The sequence below is a fragment of the Ranitomeya imitator genome, chromosome 2 (genome assembly GCF_032444005.1).
Source record: "Ranitomeya imitator isolate aRanImi1 chromosome 2, aRanImi1.pri, whole genome shotgun sequence".
NCBI lineage: Eukaryota > Metazoa > Chordata > Amphibia > Anura > Dendrobatidae > Ranitomeya > Ranitomeya imitator.
Window position 1 is genome coordinate 186,815,483 of NC_091283.1, and position 12,531 is coordinate 186,828,013.

The window sequence follows — 12,531 nt, forward strand, 5'->3', positions numbered from 1 at the left end:
TTTAAGTGTCAGATCAGTGGCCCAAAGGCATTTAACCCCTTAAAAACATCAGTTACTTATTAAAATGGCAAGAATTGACTGTCTGCCCACTTTGATGCCAGTTCTGGTACCCAGAACCCATTTGGGCCAGGCTGGAAATAACTGGTTTGGATGCGGGGCGCCCAGTTCTATATGTCTGCAGTGTGAGATCAGTGGCCCAAAGGCATTTAACCCTTCAGCGCTCTTTGGTGCCCAATTTGATGCCCATTTTAGTGCCAGTTTTATTATTTTTGTAGCCGTTTTTAAGTGTATTCACATTAGGGCACCTCGCTGCATTGTATGTTATTATTGTGATGATTATTTTTAGTTGTTAAACCTATAAAAAACAGAAAAGAAAAAATTGCCGAATAAGAAACTGACGATTAAGAAACCAACTTCAGCTCCGAATTAGAAACTGGACGAATAAGAAACCAACTTCAGCCTCGTATAGATCCCTTCTCCCCATGGGATACTCTGTCCAGCTGGGGAGCAGTCTGAGTGTCACGTATTGGGGTCTGTGAGAGCAGGGCACATGTGGAGCAGTCTGTGAGAGCAGGATACATGGGGAGCAGTCTGTGAGAGCAGGATACATGGGGAGCAGTCTGTGAGAGCAGGATACATGGGGAGCAGTCTGTGAGAGCAGGATACAGGGGGAGCAGTCTGTGAGAGCAGGATACATGGGGAGCAGTCTGTGAGAGCAGGATACAGGGGGAGCAGTCTGTGAGAGCAGGGTACATGGGGAGCAGTCTGTGAGAGCAGGATACATGGGGAGCAGTCTGTGAGAGCAGGATACAGGGGGAGCAGTCTGTGAGAGCAGGGTACATGGGGAGCAGTCTGTGAGAGCAGGATACAGGGGGAGCAGTCTGTGAGAGCAGGGCACATGGGGAGCAGTCTGTGAGAGCAGGGCACATGGGGAGCAGTCTGTGAGAGCAGGGTACATGGGGAGCAGTCTGTGAGAGCAGGGTACATGGGGAGCAGTCTGTGAGAGCAGGATACATGGGGAGCAGTCTGTGAGAGCAGGGCACATGGGGAGCAGTCTGTGAGAGCAGGGCACATGGGGAGCAGTCTGTGAGAGCAGGGTACATGGGGAGCAGTCTGTGAGAGCAGGATACATGGGGAGCAGTCTGTGAGAGCAGGACACATGGAGAGCAGTCTGTGAGAGCAGGGTACATGGGGAGCAGTCTGTGAGAGCAGGGCACATGGGGAGCAGTCTGTGAGAGCAGGGTACATGGGGAGCAGTCTGTGAGAGCAGGGTACATGGGGAGCAGTCTGTGAGAGCAGGATACATGGGGAGCAGTCTGTGAGAGCAGGGCACATGGGGAGCAGTCTGTGAGAGCAGGGCACATGGGGAGCAGTCTGTGAGAGCAGGGTACATGGGGAGCAGTCTGTGAGAGCAGGATACATGGGGAGCAGTCTGTGAGAGCAGGACACATGGAGAGCAGTCTGTGAGAGCAGGGTACATGGGGAGCAGTCTGTGAGAGCAGGATACATGGGGAGCAGTCTGTGAGAGCAGGGCACATGGGGAGCAGTCTGTGAGAGCAGGGTACATGGGGAGCAGTCTGTGAGAGCAGGGTACATGGGGAGCAGTCTGTGAGAGCAGGATACATGGGGAGCAGTCTGTGAGAGCAGGACACATGGGGAGCAGTCTGTGAGAGCAGGATACATGGGGAGCAGTCTGTGAGAGCAGGATACAGGGGGAGCAGTCTATGAGAGCAGGGTACATGGGGAGCAGTCTGTGAGAGCAGGATACAGGGGGAGCAGTCTGTGAGAGCAGGATACATGGGGAGCAGTCTGTGAGAGCAGGATACATGGGGAGCAGTCTGTGAGAGCAGGGCACATGGGGAGCAGTCTGTGAGAGCAGGATACATGGGGAGCAGTCTGTGAGAGCAGGGCACATGGGGAGCAGTCTGTGAGAGCAGGGCACATGGGGAGCAGTCTGTGAGAGCAGGGTACATGGGGAGCAGTCTGTGAGAGCAGGGTACATGGGGAGCAGTCTGTGAGAGCAGGGTACATGGGGAGCAGTCTGTGAGAGCAGGGTACATGGGGAGCAGTCTGTGAGAGCAGGATACAGGGGGAGCAGTCTGTGAGAGCAGGGCACATGGGGAGCAGTCTGTGAGAGCAGGGTACATGGGGAGCAGTCTGTGAGAGCAGGGTACATGGGGAGCAGTATGTGAGAGCAGGATACATGGGGAGCAGTCTGTGAGAGCAGGGTACATGGGGAGCAGTCTGTGAGAGCAAGGTACATGGGGAGCAGTCTGTGAGAGCAGGATACATGGGGAGCAGTCTGTGAGAGCAGGGTACATGGGGAGCAGTCTGTGAGAGCAGGGCACATGGGGAGCAGTCTGTAAGAGCAGGGTACATGGGGAGCAGTCTGTGAGAGCAGGGTACATGGGGAGCAGTCTGTGAGAGCAGGACACATGGAGAGCAGTCTGTGAGAGCAGGACACATGGGGAGCAGTCTGTGAGAGCAGGATACATGGGGAGCAGTCTGTGAGAGCAGGATACATGGGGAGCAGTCTATGAGAGCAGGGCACATGGGGAGCAGTCTGTGAGAGCAGGATACATGGGGAGCAGTCTGTGAGAGCAGGATACATGGGGAGCAGTCTGTGAGAGCAGGGTACAGGGGGAGCAGTCTGTGAGAGCAGGATACATGGGGAGCAGTCTGTGAGAGCAGGATACATGGGGAGCAGTCTGTGAGAGCAGGGCACATGGGGAGCAGTCTGTGAGAGCAGGGTACAGGGGGAGCAGTCTGTGAGAGCAGGATACATGGGGAGCAGTCTGTGAGAGCAGGGTACATGGGGAGCAGTCTGTGAGAGCAGGGTACATGGGGAGCAGTCTGTGAGAGCAGGATACAGGGGGAGCAGTCTGTGAGAGCAGGATACAGGGGGAGCAGTCTGTGAGAGCAGGATACAGGGGGAGCAGTCTGTGAGAGCAGGATACATGGGGAGCAGTCTGTGAGAGCAGGACACATGGAGAGCAGTCTGTGAGAGCAGGATACATGGGGAGCAGTCTGTGAGAGCAGGGTACATGGGGAGCAGTCTGTGAGAGCAGGGTACATGGGGAGCAGTCTGTGAGAGCAGGATACATGGGGAGCAGTCTGTGAGAGCAGGGTACATGGGGAGCAGTCTGTGAGAGCAGGATACATGGGGAGCAGTCTGTGAGAGCAGGGCACATGGGGAGCAGTCTGTGAGAGCAGGATACATGGGGAGCAGTCTGTGAGAGCAGGATACATGGGGAGCAGTCTGTGAGAGCAGGGTACAGGGGGAGCAGTCTGTGAGAGCAGGATACATGGGGAGCAGTCTGTGAGAGCAGGATACATGGGGAGCAGTCTGTGAGAGCAGGATACATGGGGAGCAGTCTGTGAGAGCAGGATACATGGGGAGCAGTCTGTGAGAGCAGGGCACATGGGGAGCAGTCTGTGAGAGCAGGATACATGGGGAGCAGTCTGTGAGAGCAGGATACATGGGGAGCAGTCTGTGAGAGCAGGGTACAGGGGGAGCAGTCTGTGAGAGCAGGATACATGGGGAGCAGTCTGTGAGAGCAGGATACATGGGGAGCAGTCTGTGAGAGCAGGATACATGGGGAGCAGTCTGTGAGAGCAGGGTACATGGGGAGCAGTCTGTGAGAGAAGGATACATGGGGAGCAGTCTGTGAGAGCAGGATACATGGGGAGCAGTCTGTGAGAGCAGGGTACAGGGGGAGCAGTCTGTGAGAGCAGGATACATGGGGAGCAGTCTGTGAGAGCAGGATACATGGGGAGCAGTCTGTGAGAGCAGGGCACATGGGGAGCAGTCTGTGAGAGCAGGGCACATGGGGAGCAGTCTGTGAGAGCAGGATACATGGGGAGCAGTCTGTGAGAGCAGGATACATGGGGAGCAGTCTGTGAGAGCAGGATACATGGGGAGCAGTCTGTGAGAGCAGGGCACATGGGGAGCAGTCTGTGAGAGCAGGGCACATGGGGAGCAGTCTGTGAGAGCAGGGCACATGGGGAGCAGTCTGTGAGAGCAGGGCACATGGGGAGCAGTCTGTGAGAGCAGGGCACATGGGGAGCAGTCTGTGAGAGCAGGACACATGGGGAGCAGTCTGTGAGAGCAGGATACATGGGGAGCAGTCTGTGAGAGCAGGGTACAGGGGGAGCAGTCTGTGAGAGCAGGGTACAGGGGGAGCAGTCTGTGAGAGCAGGATACATGGGGAGCAGTCTGTGAGAGCAGGGCACATGGGGAGCAGTCTGTGAGAGCAGGGCACATGGGGAGCAGTCTGTGAGAGCAGGGCACATGGGGAGCAGTCTGTGAGAGCAGGGTACAGGGGGAGCAGTCTGTGAGAGCAGGGCACATGGGGAGCAGTCTGTGAGAGCAGGGCACATGGGGAGCAGTCTGTGAGAGCAGGGTACATGGGGAGCAGTCTGTGAGAGCAGGGTACAGGGGGAGCAGTCTGTGAGAGCAGGGTACATGGGGAGCAGTCTGTGAGAGCAGGATACATGGGGAGCAGTCTGTGAGAGCAGGATACATGGGGAGCAGTCTGTGAGAGCAGGACACATGGGGAGCAGTCTGTGAGAGCAGGATACATGGGGAGCAGTCTGTGAGAGCAGGATACATGGGGAGCAGTCTGTGAGAGCAGGGTACATGGGGAGCAGTCTGTGAGAGCAGGGCACATGGGGAGCAGTCTGTGAGAGCAGGGTACATGGGGAGCAGTCTGTGAGAGCAGGGTACAGGGGGAGCAGTCTGTGAGAGCAGGGCACGTGGGGAGCAGTCTGTGAGAGCAGGATACGTGGGGAGCAGTCTGTGAGAGCAGGATACGTGGGGAGCAGTCTGTGAGAGCAGGGCACGTGGGGAGCAGTCTGTGAGAGCAGGATACGTGGGGAGCAGTCTGTGAGAGCAGGATACGTGGGGAGCAGTCTGTGAGAGCAGGGTACGTGGGGAGCAGTCTGTGAGAGCAGGATACATGGGGAGCAGTCTGTGAGAGCAGGGTACATGGGGAGCAGTCTGTGAGAGCAGGGTACAGGGGGAGCAGTCTGTGAGAGCAGGATACATGGGTAGCAGTCTGTGAGAGCATGGTGAGCAGTCTGTGAGAGCAGGGCACATGGGGAGTAGTCTGTGAGAGCAGGGTACATGGGGAGCAGTCTGTGAGAGCAGGGCACGTGTGGAGCAGTCTGAGAGCAGGGTACACGGGGAGCAGTCTGTGAGAGCAGGGTACATGGGGAGCAGTCTGTGAGAGCAGGGCACGTGGGGAGCAGTCTGTGAGAGCAGGGCACATGGGGAGCAGTCTGTGAGAGCAGGGCACGTGGGGAGCAGTCTGTGAGAGCAGGGCACGTGGGGAGCAGTCTGTGAGAGCAGGGCACATGGGGAGCAGTCTGTGAGAGCAGGGTACATGGGGAGCAGTCTGTGAGCGCAGGATACATGGAGAGCAGTCTGTTGTGAATTCTGTGGCTGAATTCACTCCTGTGGTCACAAGTGGTACTGCAGCTTCTGAGCTTCCTCCCTCAGGTGTTCTGGTGAGCTCGTTAACTGCTTCATTACTTAACTCCGCCTGATGCTGCTATCCTTGCTCCTTGTCAATGTTTCAGTGTTGGATCTGAGCTTCTCCTGATTGTTCCTGTGACCTGCTGCTCTGTATAGCTAAGTGCTTTTTGCTTTTTTGTTGCCTTTTTTCTGTCCAGCTTGTCTTTTGTTTTGCTGGAAGCTCTGAGACGCAAAGGGTGTACCGCCGTGCCGTTAGTTCGGCACGGTGGGTTTTTTTTTGCCCCCTTTGCGTGGTTTTGCTTTAGGGTTTTTTGTAGACTGCAAAGTTCGCTTTACTGTCCTCGCTCTGTCCTAGAATATCGGGCCCACTTTGCTGAATCTATTTCATCCCTACGTTTTGTCTTTTCATCTTACTCACAGTCATTATATGTGGGGGGCTGCCTTTTCCTTTGGGGAATTTCTCTGGGGCAAGTCAGGCCTATTTTTCTATCTTCAGGCTAGCTAGTTTCTTAGGCTGTGCCGAGTTGCCTAGGTAGTTGTTAGGCGCAATCCACAGCCGCTTTTAGTTGCGTTTAGGATAGGATCAGGTGTGCAGTCTACAGAGTTTCCACGTCTCAGAGCTCGTTCTTGTATTTTTGGGTATTTGTCAGATCACTGTGTGCGCTCTGATCGCTAAGCACACTGTGTTTCTGGATTGCCTTCATAACACCTGTCATTAGCAAACATAACAGTACAAGGAGCCAAACTAATGATTCTCAATAGAGGGAAAGAAAAAGTTCTGACATCATTTTTTTTTTTTTTCTGCTCTGTGTTCATTTTTTTTTTCCCCTAGACATTTGGGTGATTCTGGACACAGGTGTGGACATGGATATTCAGGGTCTGTGCTCTTCAATGGATAATCTCGTTATAAATGTACAAAAAATTCAAGATACTATTGATCAGAAATCTATGTTAGAACCAAGAATTCCTATTCCTGATTTGTTTTTTGGAGATAGAACTAAGTTTCTAAGTTTCAAAAATAATTGTAAGCTATTTCTGGCCTTGAAACCTCATTCTTCTGGTAATCCTATTCAACAGGTTTTGATTATTATTTCTTTTTTGCGCGGCGACCCTCAAGACTGGGCATTTTCTCTTGCGCCAGGAGACCCTGCATTGAGTAGTGTCGATGCGTTTTTCCTGGCGCTCGGATTGCTGTACGATGAGGCTAATTCAGTGGATCAGGCTGAGAAAAATTTGCTGGCTTTGTGCCAGGGTCAGGATGATATAGAAGTATATTGTCAGAAATTTAGGAAATGGTCAGTACTCACTCAGTGGAATGAATCTGCGCTGGCAGCTTTGTTCAGAAAGGGTCTCTCTGAGGCTCTTAAGGATGTCATGGTGGGATTTCCTATGCCTGCTGGTTTGAATGAGTCTTTGTCTTTGGCCATTCAGATCGGTCGACGCTTGCGCGAGCGTAAATCTGTGCACCATTTGGCGGTACTGCCTGAGGTTAAACCTGAGCCTATGCAGTGCGATAGGACTATGACTAGAGTTGAACGGCAGGAATACAGACGTCTGAATGGTCTGTGTTTCTACTGTGGTGATTCCACTCATGCTATTTCTGATTGTCCTAAGCGCACTAAGCGGTCCGCTAGGTCTGCCGTCATTGGTACTGTACAGTCCAAATTCCTTCTGTCCATTACCTTGATATGCTCTTTGTCGTCGTTTTCTGTCATTGCGTTTGTGGATTCGGGCGCTGCCCTGAATCTGATGGATTTGGATTATGCTAAACGTTGTGGGTTTTTCTTGGAGCCTTTGCGGTGTCCTATTCCATTGAGAGGAATTGATGCTACACCTTTGGCCAAGAATAAACCTCAATACTGGGCCCAGCTGACCATGTGCATGGCTCCTGCACATCAGGAAGTTATTCGCTTTCTGGTGTTGCATAATCTGCATGATGTGGTCGTGTTGGGGTTGCCATGGCTGCAAACCCATAATCCAGTATTGGATTGGAATTCCATGTCGGTATCCAGCTGGGGTTGTCAGGGGGTACATGGTGATGTTCCATTTTTGTTGATTTCGTCATCCACCCCTTCTGAGGTCCCAGAGTTCTTGTCTGATTATCAGGATGTATTTGAAGAGCCCAAGTCCGATGCTCTACCTCCGCATAGGGATTGTGATTGTGCTATCAATTTGATTCCTGGTAGTAAATTCCCTAAAGGTCGATTATTTAATTTATCCGTGCCCGAACACGCCGCTATGCGCAGTTATGTGAAGGAATCCCTGGAGAAGGGACATATTCGCCCATCGTCATCACCACTGGGAGCAGGGTTCTTCTTTGTAGCCAAGAAGGATGGTTCGCTGAGACCGTGTATTGATTACCGCCTTCTTAATAAGATCACTGTTAAATTTCAGTATCCCTTGCCATTGTTATCTGACTTGTTTGCTCGGATTAAGGGGGCTAGTTGGTTCACTAAGATAGATCTTCGTGGTGCGTATAATCTGGTGAGAATCAGGCAAGGAGATGAATGGAAAACTGCATTCAATACGCCCGAGGGTCATTTTGAGTATCTAGTGATGCCGTTCGGACTTTCCAATGCTCCATCTGTGTTTCAGTCTTTTATGCATGACATCTTCCGTGAGTATCTGGATAAATTCCTGATTGTCTACTTGGATGACATTTTGATCTTCTCAGATGATTGGGAGTCTCATGTGAAGCAGGTCAGAATGGTTTTTCAGGTCCTGCGTGCTAACTCTTTGTTTGTGAAGGGATCAAAGTGTCTCTTCGGTGTGCAGAAAGTTTCATTTTTGGGGTTCATCTTTACCCCTTCTACTATCGAGATGGATCCAGTTAAGGTCCAAGCCATCCAGGATTGGATTCAGCTGACATCTCTGAAAAGTCTGCAAAAGTTCCTGGGCTTTGCTAATTTTTATCGTCGCTTCATCTGTAATTTTTCTAGCATTGCCAAACCATTGACCGATTTGACCAAGAAGGGTGCTGATTTGGTTAATTGGTCTTCTGCTGCTGTGGAAGCTTTTCAGGAGTTGAAGCGTCGTTTTTGTTCTGCCCCTGTGTTGTGTCAGCCAGATGTTTCTCTTCCGTTCCAGGTCGAGGTTGATGCTTCTGAGATTGGTGCAGGGGCGGTTTTGTCACAGAGAGGTTCTGGTTGCTCAGTGTTCAAACCATGTGCTTTCTTTTCCAGGAAATTTTCTGCTGCTGAGCGTAATTATGATGTGGGCAACCGAGAGTTGCTGGCCATGAAGTGGGCATTCGAGGAGTGGCGTCATTGGCTTGAGGGTGCTAAGCATCGCGTGGTGGTATTGACTGATCATAAGAACCTTACTTATCTTGAGTCTGCCAAGCGCTTGAATCCTAGACAGGCCCGTTGGTCGTTATTTTTTGCTCGTTTTGATTTTGTGATTTCATACCTTCCGGGCTCTAAAAATGTGAAGGCGGATGCTCTGTCTAGGAGTTTTGTGCCCGACTCTCCGGGGTTATCTGAGCCGGCGAGTATCCTCAAGGAAGGAGTCATTGTGTCTGCCATCTCCCCTGATTTGCGGCGGGTGCTGCAAAAATTTCAGGCGAATAAACCTGATTGTTGTCCAGCAGAGAAACTGTTCGTCCCTGATAGGTGGACTAATAAACTTATCTCTGAACTTCATTGTTCGGTGTTGGCTGGTCATCCTGGAATCTTTGGTACCAGAGAGTTAGTGGCTAGATCCTTCTGGTGGCCATCTCTGTCACGGGATGTACGTACTTTTGTGCAGTCCTGTGGGATTTGTGCTAGGGCTAAGCCCTGCTGTTCTCGTGCCAGTGGGTTGCTTTTGCCCTTGCCGGTCCCAAAGAGGCCTTGGACACATATTTCGATGGATTTCATTTCTGACCTTCCCGTTTCTCAAAAGATGTCAGTCATTTGGGTGGTCTGTGATCGCTTTTCTAAAATGGTCCATCTGGTGCCCTTGGCTAAATTGCCTTCCTCCTCTGATTTGGTACCTTTGTTCTTTCAGCATGTGGTTCGGTTGCATGGCATTCCTGAGAATATTGTTTCTGACAGAGGTTCCCAGTTTGTTTCAAGGTTTTGGCGAGCCTTTTGTGGTAGGATGGGCATTGACCTATCCTTTTCCTCGGCTTTCCATCCTCAGACTAATGGCCAGACCGAACGAACCAATCAGACCTTGGAAACATATCTGAGATGTTTTGTTTCTGCAGACCAGGATGATTGGGTGTCCTTTTTGCCGTTGGCTGAGTTCGCCCTTAATAATCGGGCCAGCTCGGCTACCTTGGTTTCTCCATTTTTTTGCAATTCTGGGTTCCATCCTCGTTTCTCTTCAGGACAGGTTGAGTCTTCGGACTGTCCTGGTGTGGATTCTGTGGTGGATAGGTTGCAGCAGATCTGGACTCAGGTAGTGGACAATTTGATCTTGTCCCAGGAGAAAGCTCAACTTTTCGCTAATTGCAGACGCCGTGTGGGTCCCCGACTTCGTGTTGGGGATCTGGTTTGGTTATCTTCTCGTCATATTCCTATGAAGGTTTCCTCTCCTAAATTTAAACCTCGTTTTATTGGTCCGTATAGGATTTCTGAGGTTCTCAATCCTGTGTCTTTTCGTTTGACCCTCCCAGACTCCTTTTCCATACATAATGTATTCCATAGGTCGTTGTTGCGGAGATACGTGGCACCTATGGTTCCATCTGTTGAGCCTCCTGCCCCGGTTTTGGTGGAGGGGGAATTGGAGTATATTGTGGAGAAGATTTTGGATTCTCGTGTTTCTAGACGGAAACTCCAGTATCTGGTTAAATGGAAGGGTTATGCTCAGGAAGATAATTCCTGGGTTTTTGCCTTTGATGTTCATGCTTCCGATCTTGTTCGTGCCTTTCATGCGGCTCATCCTGGTCGGCCTGGGGGCTCTGGTGAGGGTTCGGTGACCCCTCCTCAAGGGGGGGGTACTGTTGTGAATTCTGTGGCTGAATTCACTCCTGTGGTCACAAGTGGTACTGCAGCTTCTGAGCTTCCTCCCTCAGGTGTTCTGGTGAGCTCGTTAACTGCTTCATTACTTAACTCCGCCTGATGCTGCTATCCTTGCTCCTTGTCAATGTTTCAGTGTTGGATCTGAGCTTCTCCTGATTGTTCCTGTGACCTGCTGCTCTGTATAGCTAAGTGCTTTTTGCTTTTTTGTTGCCTTTTTTCTGTCCAGCTTGTCTTTTGTTTTGCTGGAAGCTCTGAGACGCAAAGGGTGTACCGCCGTGCCGTTAGTTCGGCACGGTGGGTTTTTTTTTGCCCCCTTTGCGTGGTTTTGCTTTAGGGTTTTTTGTAGACTGCAAAGTTCGCTTTACTGTCCTCGCTCTGTCCTAGAATATCGGGCCCACTTTGCTGAATCTATTTCATCCCTACGTTTTGTCTTTTCATCTTACTCACAGTCATTATATGTGGGGGGCTGCCTTTTCCTTTGGGGAATTTCTCTGGGGCAAGTCAGGCCTATTTTTCTATCTTCAGGCTAGCTAGTTTCTTAGGCTGTGCCGAGTTGCCTAGGTAGTTGTTAGGCGCAATCCACAGCCGCTTTTAGTTGTGTTTAGGATAGGATCAGGTGTGCAGTCTACAGAGTTTCCACGTCTCAGAGCTCGTTCTTGTATTTTTGGGTATTTGTCAGATCACTGTGTGCGCTCTGATCGCTAAGCACACTGTGTTTCTGGATTGCCTTCATAACACCTGTCATTAGCAAACATAACAGCAGTCTGTGAGAGCAGGGTACGTGGGGAGCAGTCTGTGAGAGCAGGGTACATGGGGAGCAGTCTGTGAGAGCAGGGTACAGGGGGAGCAGTCTGTGAGAGCAGGATACGTGGGGAGCAGTCTGTGAGAGCAGGGTACGTGGGGAGCAGTCTGTGAGAGCAGGATACATGGGGAGCAGTATGTGAGAGCAGGGCACATGGGGAGCAGTCTGTGAGAGCAGGGTACATGGGGAGCAGTCTGTGAGAGCAGGATACATGGGGAGCAGTCTGTGAGAGCAGGGCACGTGTGGAGCAGTCTGAGAGCAGGGTACACGGGGAGCAGTCTGTGAGAACAGGGCACGTGGGGAGCAGTCTGTGAGAGCAGGGCACGTGGGGAGCAGTCTGAGAGCAGGGCACATGGGGAGCAGTCTGTGAGAGCAGGGCACGCTGGGAGCAGTCTGTGAGAGCAGGGTACATGGGGAGCAGTCTGTGAGAGCAGGGTACATGGGGAGCAGTCTGTGAGAGCAGGGTACATGGGGAACAGTCTGTGAGAGCAGGGTACATGGGGAGCAGTCTGTGAGAGCAGGGTACATGGGGAGCAGTCTGAGAGCAGGGTACATGGGGAGCAGTCTGTGAGAGCAGGGTACATGTGGAGCAGTCTGTGAGAGCAGGGTACATGTGGAGCAGTCTGTGAAAGCAGGGCACGCTGGGAACAGTCTGTGAGAGTAGGGCACGTGGGGAGCAGTCCGTGAGAGCAGGGCACGCTGGGAGCAGTCTGTGAGAGCAGGGTACATGGGGAGCAGTCTGTGAAAGCAGGGTACATGGGGAGCAGTTTGTGAGAGCATGGTGAGCAGTCTGTGAGAGCAGGGCACATGGTGAGCAGTCTGTGAGAGCAGGGCACCTGGGGAGCAGTCTGTGAGGGCAGGGCACCTGGGGAGCAGTCTGTGAGAGTGAAGCGATGGCTGGGAAACCACCATGATGTAGGAAGACTACCGTACACAAGATGAAGTGCAAACCACAAAGGGTAAATTTATTGGAAGGCAAGGAATGACGTGGAAGAGGAAAGTGCAAATGGGTATGCAATGGCAAAAGATAATTTACAAGAGTTGTATTTTTAGCTGGGCCGTCAAATATCACGGTGGTCCAACTATTACAGAATCAATATACGTACACAAGCAAATGCAAACAATAAACAAAGAATGATGCTACTCTACGTATAGCCTCCCTGGCCTCTCTAAGCAGGCCGCACAGCTGCCGTGATCTGTCTGTTGAAGCCTACACTAGGCCCGGAGATGTGCACAACACAGGAACAAATTCACGGTGATGTTGGGGACTCAGATCCAGTCCCGGGGGTCCTCCAACAGTCTAGTAC